We start from the raw sequence: 17,785 nt of genomic DNA on the forward strand, positions 1-17,785 counted from the left end.
TAAATAAAGGCAGCGTTTAACTTTCAAATAGCACTGCACAAAGGAAGAGCTTATCAGCTTGTCTCATGACATGCTACTGAAAAGTTTCATTTGTGTATCTTAATGTAAATATAGTTGTATAAGCTTTTTGGGTTTTAGGCACTGCCAAGTTATTTATTACCACCCACTCCCTTATAATGATGATGACGCCAAAGTCACTGTGGGTGTTCAGAGCTCACAGCTTTGGGTGACATTTGTCTTGCTCTCTGTCGGTACCAGCTGTCTTTTTGGATACCGTAAAGTTATGTTGACTTTATTAACAGCTATAGAAGCTTTAGCCAGGTTGTGACGGTGTGTAACCCTAACAACACTAAGTGGGATACACATTAATAGTCAGTCTATGTACGCTAAACGTATCACTGAAGTAATTTTTTTTCCCTCTCCCCTAATATAAGAAAGGAACAGACATTAGACCTAGACCGGGGTTCGAGGCTTGAAAAAATCCAGTATTATTTGTTCTTCATGATGTGAAATATGTGTTGAAAAGCAACCCAAGATGAAGTCAGCCATGTGTGCCAGTGTGTTACTTGGCATGCCTTTGCTGGCCCCAACTGTAAGGGTCACTCTCCATTTCCTCCATTTTCCACTCCCCTTCACACCATTTGTGGTGAAGCAATGGGATGCACTGAAGTGCACCCTCTAGCCTCGTGTGGGATAGGGACATCAGATGCCACTCCAACCCCCTCGTCTTCCTCCGCCAGCCAACGGTGCGAAGATGAGAGGAGTGTGCTCTGAATGTTTTCTGCCTAGCAGAGGCTAGTTCTCACTTACGAAAATGGCCCCACTTTGACCTGTATATCAGGCACAATGGTGTAGGTTTCAAAGAAACATGGCACCAACAAGTTGGAAAACGTGGGCCATGCGTGGACCGTGTTTGAGTCTGGCAAGCTCCAGATCTGCTACCAGGTTCCAGCCATTATCACAGGCGCAAAAATGCCAGGCCCCAGGTGTAGCAGGGAAAAAAAAATGCCATCTCAGCCAGGATGGCATCCCTGACCTCGGAGGCACTGTGCTGTCTGTCCCCCAAGCTGATCAGTTTCAGCACGGCCTACTGACATCTCCCCATGCCAGTGTTACAGTGTTTTCCGCTAGTAGCTGGGGTGGAGGTTGCAGCTTCGTAGGGTTTCAGTCTACTCCTGCCATGAATTTTGGCCTGGGAGAGGAGATAGGCCACCCCAGTTTGCACCCGGGGAACAGACTCCACCACATTCACCCTGCCTGTCATTAAAGATAAGCACTGCAGCATCCCTGACCACAGGCGCTTGTCCATGTGTCGGTGGTCAAGTGGACCTTGCAGCAAAGCGCAGAGCTCTGGGCCCGACTGATGTTATGGGACACATGCAGGCGCAAGGCAGAGACAGCACACCAAGAGAAGTAGTAACGGCTAGGCCCAGCATAGGGAGGTGCCCCAGCTGCCATCTGCTGACGGAAGGCCTGGGTCTCCAGAAGCATAAACAAACACCAACATCTCCAGGGCCAGCAGTTTATCGATGAGGCTGTTACAGGCTTGGGCATGGGGGTGGGTTGTATTGTACTTCTGCCTGCAATGAAAAGCTTGGGAAATGTGGAGTGGCTGGGAAGAGGCGCATGATGGTGCAGGCCAAAAGGGCGCATGAGGGTGAACTCCCCAATGTGTCAGAGATAGGTGTGTAGGTGTCCTTGCATCATATACTTGCACCATATTTGGCTTTGGAAGTTAATTTTGTGCCAAAAAGTGGTTAAGACAGCGATCCCTCAGCTACTCCCGTTACACTGTCTATTGAAGTTACCATCTGTGGAAGTGGACCACCATTTCTAAGATCCCAAAGGAAGCAGGCAAGAGATGTGCAGTTCAGAAAAAAAGATGAGAAAATAAGTTTAGGCTGTAGAGCACAGAGGGATCGGAGAGGACAGAGCTGGTGTCGGCCAGGTATTCCCACAACATGCGCCTATACTTGTCCCTCCTGGTGACACTAGGCCCCTGAGTGGCAGTAATTTGTCCAGGGGGGCCATTAACGTGTTCCAGACCTAGGAATAAGTCTTCCAACAGGGTAGAGTTTTGCATGCCTTTGCTTCTACCCACTGTTTTTGCTGCTTAGCTTCCCTCCACATCTACTCTGCTTTCACCCCTAAACATCACCCCAGTTTATGCCTTTGCTTCTACCCAGGTTTTTTGTTGATTTAGCTTCCCTCTACATCTACACTGCTTTAGCCCCTAGACATCACCCCTGTCCATGTGGGGTCGGTGGCCTCGTCATCCACCAACTCCTCTTCCAATTGCGCACTGCCCCCTTACTGCAAACCGCACATGACCACAGCTTGCCTTGATGGCAACTGTGTCTCATGATCCCCACTTAGGTCCAGACAAGTCGGTGGCGGGTCCAAAACCCCAAAATTGGAAGGAAATGGCAGATGCTGCAGTATTTCTAACACCTGTTCCTGGTGCTCGGGCCTGGTCTGTGTTGTACCCTGCACCCTGCTTAACGCATCTGCCATATCCGAAGTTGTGCTGAGCGCATGCTAATGTTTCGTGTCCAGTGCAATGGATGGGATGGGATTTCACATAAGTCTGCCACCCATGGCCACTCATGGTTGAGCAACTGAGGGAGTTGACTTTGACGAACCCGAGGGTTTTGGAGTTGGAACTACATCAAAGGTCTGTGCTGCTCACACACTCTGCTCAACACATGATATGTTTAGTGCCAGCAGTGTGGAGACGTCGCACAACAGCCGTTGTTCCAGCAGGTACAGGCGTTGTAGGAGTGCATAGAGGCTAGCAGCGGCAACTATACACTTTAAAAACTATCCGCACAAGCGCCACACTTTCACCAGTAGCTCAGGAACATTGGGGTACCTTTTTCAAAAGATTAGCAGCAATGAGTTAAAAACGTGGCCCAGGCATGGAATATGTTGCAGGCTGCCAAGCTACAGAGCCAATCCCAGGTTACGGCCATTATCACACATGACAACATGCCTGGGCCCAGGTGCAGTGGCAAAAACCACATTGCCGTCTCATCGAGGATGGCATGACTCACTTTGTAGGCAGTGTGCTGTCTGGCCCCCAAGCTGATGAGCTTCAGCACGGCCCGCTGACGTCTCCCCACACCAGTGTTGCAGCGTTTCCAGCTCGTAGCTGGGGTCAATTTAACAGCGGAGGAGGGTGGTGTTTCAGCCCTCCTCCCAGGAATGTTGTGTGGGGAGACAAGTCAGGCCACCACATTTTGCGACCCGGTCCACGCCTCAACTACATTCAACCACTGTGCCCAAATTGAAAGGTAGCGTCCCTGTCCGCATGCACTTGTCCATTCGTAACTGGTCACATGGAACTTTAGGGCTAAGCGCTGAATTTAGGGACCGCCTCATGTTTGGGGGAAAGTGCTGGTGTGGACGGCACAGTGCGGTGGCGCAGTAGACACTCTGCCCAAAAAGGGCAGAGTGTCCCCCAGCCGGGATTCCAACATCTCCTGGGCCAGATTTCTTGAGATGAGGCCGTTGAAGCCTTGGGCATGTGGGTGGGTTGCGCTGTACTTTAGCATGAAATGAAAGGCTTGGGAGATGGGGAGTTGCTGGGAAGAGGCGCATGATGGCGCGGGCAAAAGGAGAAATGGCAGGAAAAGGTGAGGATAAGGGTGAACTCCCCAAAGTGTCAGAGGCAGATGTGGAGGTGTCCTGGCTCCTGGTCTGGACTGCAGCGCCAGCCCTGTCAACAGTGGAAGAGGCAGTGGCCGCCAGGCCAAACGACGATTATCCTGCGCTTGCTCTCACCCACTGAGCCCAGGGCTTGCCTTCCAAATGATGGCACCCGCAAGAGGTGGTGAGATTCCTCTCCGCAGATCTCCAAACCATCTTGGACTTGCAAATTGCACTAAATTTGTCATGTAACTGACATGTATATGATGAGTCTATCCATTGTCTGTTCATTTTGGTGAAAGTCAGCCTGTCAGCTGACAGACAGCTGTGCTTGTCAGTGATGATGTCACCGGCTGCTTGTACCCCCAGTTTTTGCTGCTTAGCTTGCCTCCACATCCACACTGCTTTTGCCCCTACACATCACCCCTATCCATGCCTGTGCCTCTAGCCATAAGTCTGCCACCCATGGAAACTCATGGTGCAGAAAGTGAGGGAGCTGACTCTGAGGAACCCTTGGGTTTTGTAGCTGGTACTCCATCAAAGGTCTCTGCTGCTCACACACCCTGCTGAACATACGGTATCTAGGGTTAGAGCGTGTGGTGACCTCGCACAACAGTAGGTGCTTCAGGCAGATGTAGGCCTTGCTGGAGTGTATTGCGGCTAGCTCCAGGTACTGTAGACTTGGGAAAGTGGGTGTCCAAGTGCCGCACTTTCACCCTTAGCTCAGCTAATTTGGGGTATGTTTTTAAAGATCATTGCACCACTACATTGAACATGTGGGCCAGGCATGGAACGTGTTGGAGGCTGGCAAGCTCCAGAGCCCTCCAACAAGCTAAAAAACCTGGCCCCAGGGGCAGCGGGGATAAACAAATTGCCATCTCATCCAGGATGGCATCCCTGACCTCAGAGGCAGTGTGCTGTCCGTCTCCCAAGCTGATGAGCTTCAGCCCAGCCTGCTGACGTCTCCCCACACCAGTGTTGCAGCGTTTTCAGCTCGTAGCTGGGGTAAATCTAACAGCGGAGGAGGAGGAGGGTGGTGTTTCAGCCCTCCTCCCAGGAATGTTTTGTGGGGAAACAAGTCAGGAAAATTCTTGAAACGGGAGAGTTTTGCATCTTTGCCCTTGCTGCCTATGGACATCCCTTTGCCTCTAGCCACCATTTTCCCTGCTTTGCTTGCCTCCAAATCCACACTGCTTTTGCCCCTAGACATCACCCCAGTCCATGCCTTAGCTTGTACCCCCAGTTTTTCCTGCTTAGCTTGCCTCCACATCCACACTGCTTTTGCCCCTAGACATCACCCCAGTCCATGCCTTAGCTTGTATCCCCAGTTTTTCCTGCTTAGCTTGCCTCCACATCCACACTGCTTTTGCCCCTAGACATCACCCCAGTCCATGCCTTAGCTTGTACCCCCAGTTTTTCCTGCTTAGCTTGCCTCCACATCCACACTGCTTTTGCCCCTAGACATCATCCCTATCCATGCCTCTTCCCCTAGCCATAACTCTGCCACCCCTGGAAACTCATGGTGCAGAAACTTTGGTTGCTGACTTTGAGGAACCCTTGGGTTTTGTAGATGGAACTCCATCAAAGGTCTGTGCAGCTCACACACCCTGCTCAAGATATGGTATTGTAGGGTTTCAGCGTGTGTGAATGACGGACAACAGCCTGTGTTTGGACAGATGTAGGCCTTGCTAGAGTGTTTTTAGGCTAGCAGCGACTCCTGTGCACTTGCAAAAGTGGGCGCACAAGCGCCGCATTTTCAACAGTAGCTTCGGTACATTTGGGTATGTTTTTAAAAAACTTTGCACCACTAGGTTAGACGTGGGCCAAACATGGAACGTGTTGGAGGCTGGCAAGCTCCAGAGCCGCTACCAGGTTCCAGCCATTATCACAGGCGTAAAAATGCCAGGCCCCAGGTGTAGCAGGGAAAAAAAAATGCCATCTCAGCCAGGATGGCATCCCTGACCTCGGAGGCACTGTGCTGTCTGTCCCCCAAGCTGATGAGCTTCAGCACCGCCTGCTGACGTCTCCCCACACCAGTGTTTTAGCGTTTGCCGCTAGTAGCTGTGGTGGAGGTTGCAGCGTCGTAGGGTTTCAGTCTACTCCTGCCATGAATTTTGGCCTGGGAGAGGAGATAGGCCACCCCAGTTTGCACCCGGGGAACAGACTCCACCACATTCACCCTGCCTGTCATTAAAGATAAGCACTGCAGCATCCCTGACCACAGGCGCTTGTCCAAGTGTCGGTGGTCAAGTGGACCTTGCAGCAAAGCGCGGAACTAAGGGCCCACCTGATGTTGAGTGACACGTGCTGGTGCAAGGCGGGGACGCCACACCGGGAGAAGTTGAGACGGCTAGGGACGGCATAGTGAGGTGCCACAGTTGCCATCAGGTCCGGGAAGGCGGGAGTTTCAACAAGCCGGAACGCCAACCTCTCCTGGGCCAGCAGTTTAGCGATGTTGGCGTTCTAGGCTTGCGTGGGTGGGTGGTTAGCGGTGTATTTCTGCCGGCGCTCCAATGTATGAGAGATGGTGGGTTGTTGTAAAGAAGCGCCTGATGGTGCCTTTGATGGTGCAGGAGAAGGAGATAAGACAGAAACAGGGGAGGATGAGGGAGAAGTCAACAAAGTGGCGGAGGCAGATGAAGTGATGTCCTGGCTCGTCCTCTGGAGTGCATCGCCAGCACTGTGAGCAGAGGCAGTGGCATGAACGGCGGGCGACGTTTGTCCTGCCGTTGCTGCCTGCCACTGATTCCATTGCTTGGATTCCAAATGACGGTGCATTGAAGTGGTGGACAGGTTGCTCTTCTCAGGGCCCCTACTCGATTTCGAGAGGCAAATTGTGTAGACGACACTATATCTGTCCTCGGCGCATTCCTTGAAAAAACTCTACACCTTCAAGAAACGTGCCCTCGATGGGGGAGTTTTTCTGGGCTGGGTACAAAAGGGAACATCTTCGGACATTCCGGGTCTGGCCTGGCTTCGGCAAAGCAGCTGACCTCTGCCTCTGGACATGTCTCTGCCTCTAGCTACCCTTTTTGGTGCTGCACCTGCCTCAACATCCACACTACTTTCCCAGCTTGACATCTGCCTTGTCCAGGTGGGGTCGGTGTCCTCGTCGTCCACCACCTCCTCTTCCAACTCCTGTCTCGCCTCCTCCTCCTGCACAATGCGCATGTCAACTGGCTGCCCTGACAGCAACTGCGTCTCATCGTCGTCGATGAGGGTGGGTTGCTGGTCATCCGCCACCAAATCGACCGGAGATGGAATGGAGGAGACTCTAGTGTTTGAGCATCTGGACACAGATACTCGTCTGTTAGGTCCGTGGAATCGCGAAATGGAGGGGCAGGTTGCGGTACAGTCAAAGGAAGGGAGAACAGCTCTGGGGAGCAGGGACAGTTGGGGTTATTGTTCTGAGAAGATTGGGAATTTTGGGTGGAAGGAGGACAAGACTGTTGGGTAAGAGGAGGTAGAGGCTGACTGGCTGGTGGACAATGTGCTTTAAGCGTTATCCGACAGCCATTGCAAGACCTGTTCCTGGTTCTCGGGCCTACTAATCTTTGTACCATTCAGCCTAGTTAATGTGGAACTTTTGTGCAAAGCGCAGAACTTAGGGCCCGCCTGATGTTAAGGGACACACGCTGGTACAAGGCTCAACTCACCCTAAGTGCCAAAAACACTGCTGGTGCAAGGCTCTACTCATGCCAAGGGCCTCAATCTCTGCTGGTAGCTCAGCTTAAGGTCATGTAACTTTGTTTGGAAGGGCTCATGTTAAGGGCTAGAAAAGTGAATTTTGGAAGGTCTTACCACATCACACACACACACACACACACACACACACACACACACACACACACTCAAAATGACAGTTAAGGGTGAGGGCTTTTGGAATTCCCATTGCCTATTCCATTTGTGGTTGTCATGGGGAACGTGATTTAAAGGGGTGGTTGTTACTGTTTGTTGAGCTTAAATTGGGGTTTGTGTCCATCCATTTGGGGAGTAAAGAAGGTTTCCAGGTATTTTTCCACTTTGATAGAGGTTTTTTTGAATGTGGAAAGTGTGTAGTTGTTAGGCAGTGATGTTGGGGTAATAGAGGGTCTTTGGTGTGTTAGATGCCCCCAGGCATGCTTCCCCTGCTGTCCCAGTGTCATTCCAGAGGTGTTGGCATCATTTCCTGGGGTGTCATAGTGGACTTGGTGACCCTCCAGACACGGATTTGGGTTTCCCCCTTAACGAGTATCTGTTCCCCATAGACTATAATGGGGTTCGAAACCCGTTCGAACACACGAACATTGAGCGGCTGTTCGAATCGAATTTCGAACCTCGAACATTTTAGTGTTCGCTCATCTCTACTCATGACCTACTATATCTTAATGTGGTGTAGATTGGTTTGGGACCTTGATAAAACAATAGCCATTCCTTCCAAGCACAATGGTGAGCTATGTTGATATCCTTGATAAAGAAGTGCTTGTTAATTAATAGAGATGAGCGAACAGTGTTCTATCGAACTCATGTTCGATCGGATATTAGGCTGTTCGGCATGTTCGAATCGAATCGAACACCGCGTGGTAAAGTGCGCCATTACTCGATTCCCCTCCCACCTTCCCTGGCGCCTTTTTTGCTCCAATAACAGCGCAGGGTAGGTGGGACAGGAACTACGACACCGGTGACGTTGAAAAAAGTAGGCAAAACCCATTGGCTGCCGAAAACATGTGACCTCTAATTTAAAAGAACAGCGCCGCCCAGCTTCGCGTCATTCTGAGCTTGCAATTCACCGAGGACGGAGGTTTCCGTCCAGCTAGCTAGGGCTTAGATTCTGGGTAGGCAGGGACAGGCTAGGATAGGAAGGAGAAGACAACCAACAGCTCTTGTAAGAGCTAAATTCCAGGGAGAAGCTTGTCAGTGTAACGTGGCACTGACGGGCTCAATCGCCGCAACCCAGCTTTCCCAGGATCCTGAATGGAATACACTGTCAGTGTATTCCCGTATACCCGATATATACCCCGATACCCGTTCCAACGGTGTGCCCCCCCACCTTCACCCCAGAAATACCCTGCAAGTCCCCTAGCAATAGAATTGGGGCTATATACACCCACAATTTTTACTACTGGTATACAGTGCCATTGTCTGACTGGGAATTCAAAGAATATATTGGGAATACAAATACCCTCATTTCTTGCTACTGCCATATAGTGCCAGTTTCTGACTGGTAATTCAAAGAATATATTGGGGTTACGTGCACCCACAATTTTTACTACTGGTATACAGTGCCATTGTCTGACTGGGAATTCAAAGAGTATATTGGGAATACAAATACCCTCATTTCTTGCTACTGCCATATAGTGCCAGTTTCTGACTGGGAATTCAAAGAATATATTGGGGTTACGTGCACCCACAATTTTTACTACTGGTATACAGTGCCATTGTCTGACTGGGAATTCAAAGAATATATTGGGGTTATAAATACCCTCATTTCTTGCTACTGCCATATAGTGCCAGTTTCTGACTGGTAATTCAAAGAATATATTGGGGTTACGTGCACCCACAATTTTTACTACTGGTATACAGTGCCATTGTCTGACTGGGAATTCAAAGAATATATTGGGAATACAAATACCCTCATTTCTTGCTACTGCCATATAGTGCCAGTGTCTGACTGGGAATTCAAAGAATATATTGGGGTTACGTGCACCCACAATTTTTACTACTGGTATACAGTGCCATTGTCTGACTGGGAATTCAAAGAGTATATTGGGAATACAAATACCCTCATTTCTTGCTACTGCCATATAGTGCCAGTGTCTGACTGGGAATTCAAAGAATATATTGGGGTTACGTGCACCCACAATTTTTACTACTGGTATACAGTGCCAATTTCTAACTAGGAATTCAAAATGCGCAAGGCTCCCGGAAAGGGACGTGGACGAGGCCGTGGGCGAGGTCGGGGGAATGGTTCTGGGGAGCAAGGTAGCAGTGAAGCCACAGGGCGTCCCGTGCCTACTCCTGTGGGGCAGCAAGCATTGCGCCACTCCACAGTGCCAGGGTTGCTTGCCACATTAACTAAACTGCAGGGTACAAACCTTAGTAGGCCCGAGAACCAGGAACAGGTCTTGCAATGGCTGTCAGAGAACGCTTACAGCACATTGTCCAGCAGCCAGTCAGACTCTGCCTCCTCTCCTCCTATTACCCAACAGTCTTGTCTTCCTTCCTCCCAAAATTCCGAAGCTTTACAGAACAATAACCCAAACTGTCCCTGCTCCCCAGAGCTGTTCTCCGCTCCTTTCATTGTCCCTCAACCTGCCTCTCCACGTCACGATTCCACGAACCTAACAGAGGAGCATCTGTGTCCAGATGCTCAAACACTAGAGTCTCCTCCATCTCCGTTCGATTTGGTGGTGGATGACCAGCAACCCACCCTCATCGACGATGATGTGACGCAGTTGCCGTCAGGGCATCCAGTTGACTGGCGCATTGTGCGGGAGGAGGAGATGAGACAGGAGTTGGAAGAGGAAGTGGTGGATGATGAGGACACTGACCCGACCTGGACAGGGGGGATGTCAAGCGGGGAAAGTAGTGTGGATGTTGAGGCAGGTGCAGCACCAAAAAGGGTAGCTAGAGGCAGAGGCAGAGGTCAGCAGCTTAGGCGAAGCCAGGCCACACCCGGAATCTCCCAAGATGTTCCAGTTCGTACCCAGCCCCGAAAAACTCCCACCTCGAGGGCACGTTTCTCGAAGGTGTGGAGTTTTTTCAAGGAATGCGCCGAGGACAGATATAGTGTTGTCTGCACAATTTGCCTCTCGAAATTGATTAGGGGCTCTGAGAAGAGCAACCTGTCCACCACTTCAATGCGCCGTCATTTGGAATCCAAGCACTGGAATCAGTGGCAGGCAGCAACGGCAGGACAAAGGCCGCCTGCCGTTCACGCCACTGCCACTGCCTCTGCCTCTGCCTCTGCCACTGCCACTGCTGACTGTGCTGGCGATGCACTCCAGAGGACGAGCCAGGACACCACTTCATCTGCCTCCGCCACTTTGTTGACTTCTACCTCATCCTCCCCTGGTCCTGTCTTATCTCCTTCTCCTGCACCATCAAAGGCACCATCAGGCGTTTCTTTACAACAACCCACCATCTCTCAGACATTGGAGCGGCGGCAGAAATACACTGCTAACCACCCACACGCGCAAGCCTTGAACGCCAACATCGCTAAACTGCTGGCCCAGGAGATGTTGGCGTTCCGGCTTGTTGAAACTCCCGCCTTCCTGGACCTGATGGCAACTGCGGCACCTCGCTATGCCGTCCCTAGCCGTCACTACTTCTCCCGGTGTGCCGTCCCCGCCTTGCACCAGCACGTGTCACTCAACATCAGGCGGGCCCTTAGTTCCGCGCTTTGCACAAAGGTCCACTTGACCACCGACGCGTGGACAAGTGCATGCGGACAGGGACGCTACATTTCACTGACGGCACACTGGGTAAATGTAGTTGAGGCTGGGACTGCTTCCCAAACTGGCCCGGTGTACCTCGTCTCCCCGCCTAACATTCCTGGCAGGGACACGAGAAGAACACCCCCCTCCTCCTCCTCCTCTACCGCCTCCTCCTCCGCCTCCTCCTCCGCCACCGCCTCCTCCTCCGCTGTTAGATTGACCCCAGCTACGAGTTGGAAACGTTGCAGCACTGGCGTTGGTAGACGTCAGCAGGCTGTGCTGAAGCTGATCAGCTTGGGGGACAGACAGCACACTGCCTCCGAGGTGAGGGATGCCCTCCTCGATGAGACGGCAATATGGTTTGAGCCGCTGCACCTGGGCCCAGGCATGGTCGTTTGTGATAACGGCCGGAACCTGGTAGCAGCTCTGGAGCTTGCCGGACTCCAACATGTTCCATGCCTGGCCCACGTCTTCAACCTAGTGGTGCAACGTTTCCTAAAGAGCTACCCCAATGTTCCAGAGCTACTGGTGAAAGTGCGGCGCATGTGCGCCCACTTTCGCAAGTCGACAGTAGCCGCTGCTAGCTTAAAATCTCTCCAGCAACGCCTGCATGTGCCACAACACCGGCTTTTGTGCGACGTCCCCACACGCTGGAACTCAACGTTTCAGATGTTGAATAGAGTGGTTGAGCAGCAGAGACCTTTGATGGAATACCAGCTACAAAACCCTAGGGTGCCACAAAGTCAGCTGCCTCAGTTTCACATCCATGAGTGGCCATGGATGAGAGACCTTTGTGACATCCTACGGGTCTTTGAGGAGTCCACAAGGAGGGTGAGCTCTGAGGATGCGATGGTGAGCCTTACAATCCCGCTCTTGTGTGTTCTGAGAGAATCCCTGATTGACATCAGGGATAACTCAGATCACACAGAGGAGTTAGGGATAGCATCCGATCCGTCACAGCTGGAGAGTAGGTCCACACATCTGTCCGCTTCACTGCGTTTAATGGAGGAGGAGGAGGAGGAGGAGGAGGAGGAAGAAGAGTTGTCCGATGATGTGATGGTGATACAGGAGGCTTCCGGGCAACTTCGAATCGTCCCATTGTTGCAGCGCGGATGGGTAGACATGGAGGATGAGGAGGAAATGGAGATTGAACTTTCCGGTGGGGCCAGAGGAGTCATGCCAACTAACACTGTGGCAGACATGGCTGAGTTCATGTTGGGGTGCTTTACAACCGACAAGCGTATTGTCAAAATCATGGAGGACAACCAGTACTGGATCTTTGCTATCCTTGACCCCCGGTATAAAAACAACATCTCGTCTTTTATTCCGGTAGAGGGGAGGGCCAATCGCATCAATGCTTGCCACAGGCAATTGGTGCAGAATATGATGGAGATGTTTCCAGCATGTGACAGTGGCGGCAGGGAGGGCAGTTCCTCCAGTAGGCAACCAAGTTCTCACCGGTCCACACAAACGAGGGGCACACTGTCTAAGGTCTGGGACACCTTGATGGCACCCCCTCGCCAAAGTGCCGCCACGGAGGGTCCTAGTGTCACCAGGCGTGAGAAGTATAGGCGCATGTTGCGGGAATACCTTTCCGACCACAGCCCTGTCCTCTCCGACCCCTCTGCGCCCTACACGTATTGGGTGTCGAAGTTGGACCTGTGGCTTGAACTTGCCCTATATGCCTTGGAGGTGCTGTCCTGTCCTGCCGCCAGCGTCCTATCTGAGAGGGTGTTCAGTGCAGCCGGTGGCATCATCACTGACAAGCGCACCCGTCTGTCAGCTGAGAGTGCCGACCGGCTCACTTTGATAAAAATGAACCACCACTGGATAGAGCCTTCATTTTTGTGCCCACCTGTGTAAAGCACCCCAACATGAAACTCCATGTCTGTACTCAACCTCTCCAATTCCTCCGCATCCTCATACTCATCCACCATAATCGTTGCACAATTCTGCTAATACTAGGCTCCCTCCAACATGATTTCCCCCAACTCTGCTGGTTAGAGGCTCCCTCCACCCTGATTTCCACCAACTCTGCTGGTTAGAGGCTCCCTCCACCCTGCTTTCCCACAACTCTGCTGGTTAGAGGCTCCTTCCACCATGAATTTGCCCAAACTGGGCTGTTTAGAGGCTCCCTCCACCATGAATTGGTCCAAACTGGGCTGGTTAGAGGCTCCCTCCACCATTAATTGGTCCAAACTGGGCTGGTTAGAGGCTCCCTCCACCATGAATTTGCCCAAACTGGGCTGTTTAGAGGCTCCCTCCACCATGAATTTGCCCAAACTGGGCTGTTTAGAGGCTCCCTCCACCATGAATTGGTCCAAACTGGGTTTTTTAGAGGCTCCCTCCACCATGAATTGGTCCAAACTGGGGTGGTTAGAGGCTCCCTCCACCATTAATTGGTCCAAACTGGGCTGGTTAGAGGCTCCCTCCACCATGAATTGGTCCAAACTGGGCTGGTTAGAGGCTCCCTCCACCATGAATTGGTCCAAACTGGGGTGGTTAGAGGCTCCCTCCACCATTAATTGGTCCAAACTGGGCTGGTTAGAGGCTCCCTCCACCATTAATTGGTCCAAACTGGGCTGGTTAGAGGCTCCCTCCACCATGAATTTGCCCAAACTGGGCTGTTTAGAGGCTCCCTCCACCATTAATTGGTCCAAACTGGGCTGGTTAGAGGCTCCCTCCACAATTAATTGGTCCAAACTGGGCTAATTAGAGGCTCCCTCCACCATGAATTGGTCCAAACTGGGTTTTTTAGAGGCTCCCTCCACCATGAATTTGCCCAAACTGGGCTGTTTAGAGGCTCCCTCCACCATGAATTGGTCCAAACTGGGCTGGTTAGAGGCTCCCTCCACCATGAATTTCCCAAAACTTGGCTGTTTAGAGGCTCCCTCCACCATTAATTGGTCCAAACTGGGCTGGTTAGAGGCTCCCTCCACCATGAATTGGTCCAAACTGGGGTTTTTAGAGGCTCCCTCCACCATGAATTGGTCCAAACTTGGCTGTTTAGAGGCTCCCTCCACCATGAATTGGTCCAAACTGGGGTGGTTAGAGGCTCCCTCCACCATTAATTGGTCCAAACTGGGCTGGTTAGAGGCTCCCTCCACCATTAATTGGTCCAAACTGGGCTGGTTAGAGGCTCCCTCCACCATGAATTTGCCCAAACTGGGCTGTTTAGAGGCTCCCTCCACCATGAATTTGCCCAAACTGGGCTGGTTAGAGGCTCCCTCCACCATGAATTGGTCCAAACGGGTTTTTAGAGGCTCCCTTCACCATGAATTGGTCCAAACTTGGCTGTTTAGAGGCTCCCTCCACCATGAATTGGTCCAAACTGGGGTGGTTAGAGGCTCCCTCCACCATTAATTGGTCCAAACTGGGCTGGTTAGAGGCTCCCTCCACCATTAATTGGTCCAAACTGGGCTGGTTAGAGGCTCCCTCCACCATGAATTGGTCCAAACTGGGGTTTTTAGAGGCTCCCTCCACCATGAATTGGTCCAAACTTGGCTGTTTAGAGGCTCCCTCCACCATTAATTGGTCCAAACTGGGCTGGTTAGAGGCTCCCTCCACCATGAATTGGTCCAAACTGGGTTTTTTAGAGGCTCCCTCCACCATGAATTTGCCCAAACTGGGCTGTTTAGAGGCTCCCTCCACCATGAATTGGTCCAAACTGGGTTTTTTAGAGGCTCCCTCCACCATGAATTGGTCCAAACTGGGCTGGTTAGAGGCTCCCTCCACCATGAATTGGTCCAAACTGGGGTGGTTAGAGGCTCCCTCCACCATTAATTGGTCCAAACTGGGCTGGTTAGAGGCTCCCTCCACCATTAATTGGTCCAAACTGGGCTGGTTAGAGGCTCCCTCCACCATGAATTTGCCCAAACTGGGCTGTTTAGAGGCTCCCTCCACCATTAATTGGTCCAAACTGGGCTGGTTAGAGGCTCCCTCCACAATTAATTGGTCCAAACTGGGCTAATTAGAGGCTCCCTCCACCATGAATTGGTCCAAACTGGGTTTTTTAGAGGCTCCCTCCACCATGAATTTGCCCAAACTGGGCTGTTTAGAGGCTCCCTCCACCATGAATTGGTCCAAACTGGGCTGGTTAGAGGCTCCCTCCACCATGAATTTCCCAAAACTTGGCTGTTTAGAGGCTCCCTCCACCATTAATTGGTCCAAACTGGGCTGGTTAGAGGCTCCCTCCACCATGAATTGGTCCAAACTGGGCTGGTTAGAGGCTCCCTCCACCATTAATTGGTCCAAACTGGGCTGGTTAGAGGCTCCCTCCACCATGAATTTGCCCAAACTGGGCTGGTTAGAGGCTCCCTCCACCATGAATTGGTCCAAACTGGGTTTTTTAGAGGCTCCCTCCACCATGAATTTGCCCAAACTGGGCTGGTTAGAGGCTCCCTCCACCATGAATTGGTCCAAACTGGGCTGGTTAGAGGCTCCCTCCACCATGAATTTGCCCAAACTGGGCTGTTTAGAGGCTCCCTCCACCATTAATTGGTCCAAACTGGGCTGGTTAGAGGCTCCCTCCACCATGAATTTGCCCAAACTGGGCTGTTTAGAGGCTCCCTCCACCATGAATTGGTCCAAACTGGGTTTTTTAGAGGCTCCCTCCACCATGAATTGGTCCAAACTGGGCTGGTTAGAGGCTCCCTCCACCATGAATTTCCCAAAACTTGGCTGTTTAGAGGCTCCCTCCACCATTAATTGGTCCAAACTGGGCTGGTTAGAGGCTCCCTCCACCATGAATTGGTCCAAACTGGGGTTTTTAGAGGCTCCCTCCACCATGAATTGGTCCAAACTTGGCTGTTTAGAGGCTCCCTCCACCATGAATTGGTCCAAACTGGGGTGGTTAGAGGCTCCCTCCACCATTAATTGGTCCAAACTGGGCTGGTTAGAGGCTCCCTCCACCATTAATTGGTCCAAACTGGGCTGGTTAGAGGCTCCCTCCACCATGAATTTGCCCAAACTGGGCTGTTTAGAGGCTCCCTCCACCATGAATTTGCCCAAACTGGGCTGGTTAGAGGCTCCCTCCACCATGAATTGGTCCAAACGGGTTTTTAGAGGCTCCCTTCACCATGAATTGGTCCAAACTTGGCTGTTTAGAGGCTCCCTCCACCATGAATTGGTCCAAACTGGGGTGGTTAGAGGCTCCCTCCACCATTAATTGGTCCAAACTGGGCTGGTTAGAGGCTCCCTCCACCATTAATTGGTCCAAACTGGGCTGGTTAGAGGCTCCCTCCACCATGAATTGGTCCAAACTGGGGTTTTTAGAGGCTCCCTCCACCATGAATTGGTCCAAACTTGGCTGTTTAGAGGCTCCCTCCACCATTAATTGGTCCAAACTGGGCTGGTTAGAGGCTCCCTCCACCATGAATTGGTCCAAACTGGGTTTTTTAGAGGCTCCCTCCACCATGAATTTGCCCAAACTGGGCTGTTTAGAGGCTCCCTCCACCATGAATTGGTCCAAACTGGGTTTTTTAGAGGCTCCCTCCACCATGAATTGGTCCAAACTGGGCTGGTTAGAGGCTCCCTCCACCATGAATTGGTCCAAACTGGGGTGGTTAGAGGCTCCCTCCACCATTAATTGGTCCAAACTGGGCTGGTTAGAGGCTCCCTCCACCATTAATTGGTCCAAACTGGGCTGGTTAGAGGCTCCCTCCACCATGAATTTGCCCAAACTGGGCTGTTTAGAGGCTCCCTCCACCATTAATTGGTCCAAACTGGGCTGGTTAGAGGCTCCCTCCACAATTAATTGGTCCAAACTGGGCTAATTAGAGGCTCCCTCCACCATGAATTGGTCCAAACTGGGTTTTTTAGAGGCTCCCTCCACCATGAATTTGCCCAAACTGGGCTGTTTAGAGGCTCCCTCCACCATGAATTGGTCCAAACTGGGCTGGTTAGAGGCTCCCTCCACCATGAATTTCCCAAAACTTGGCTGTTTAGAGGCTCCCTCCACCATTAATTGGTCCAAACTGGGCTGGTTAGAGGCTCCCTCCACCATGAATTGGTCCAAACTGGGCTGGTTAGAGGCTCCCTCCACCATTAATTGGTCCAAACTGGGCTGGTTAGAGGCTCCCTCCACCATGAATTTGCCCAAACTGGGCTGGTTAGAGGCTCCCTCCACCATGAATTGGTCCAAACTGGGTTTTTTAGAGGCTCCCTCCACCATGAATTTGCCCAAACTGGGCTGGTTAGAGGCTCCCTCCACCATGAATTGGTCCAAACTGGGCTGGTTAGAGGCTCCCTCCACCATGAATTTGCCCAAACTGGGCTGTTTAGAGGCTCCCTCCACCATTAATTGGTCCAAACTGGGCTGGTTAGAGGCTCCCTCCACCATGAATTTGCCCAAACTGGGCTGTTTAGAGGCTCCCTCCACCATGAATTGGTCCAAACTGGGTTTTTTAGAGGCTCCCTCCACCATGAATTGGTCCAAACTGGGCTGGTTAGAGGCTCCCTCCACCATGAATTTCCCAAAACTTGGCTGTTTAGAGGCTCCCTCCACCATGAATTGGTCCAAACTGGGCTGGTTAGAGGCTCCCTCCACCATGAATTTCCCAAAACTTGGCTGTTTAGAGGCTCCCTCCACCATGAATTGGTCCAAACTGGGCTGGTTAGAGGCTCCCTCCACCATTAATTGGTCCAAACTGGGCTGGTTAGAGGCTCCCTCCACCATGAATTGGTCCAAACTGGGTTTTTTAGAGGCTCCCTCCACCATGAAT

The 17,785-nt window shown here is 51.6% G+C and overlaps 1 protein-coding gene across 1 annotated transcript in view; it reads left to right on the forward strand.

Moving 5' to 3' along the window:
• Positions 1-17,785, forward strand: part of LOC142217853 (coagulation factor XIII B chain-like) — a 155,945-nt gene that overhangs the window by 81,009 nt on the left and 57,151 nt on the right. The gene's annotated exons all lie outside the window — the stretch shown is intronic.

The sequence above is a fragment of the Leptodactylus fuscus genome, chromosome 9 (assembly GCF_031893055.1).
Source record: "Leptodactylus fuscus isolate aLepFus1 chromosome 9, aLepFus1.hap2, whole genome shotgun sequence".
NCBI classification, from domain to species: Eukaryota; Metazoa; Chordata; class Amphibia; order Anura; family Leptodactylidae; genus Leptodactylus; species Leptodactylus fuscus.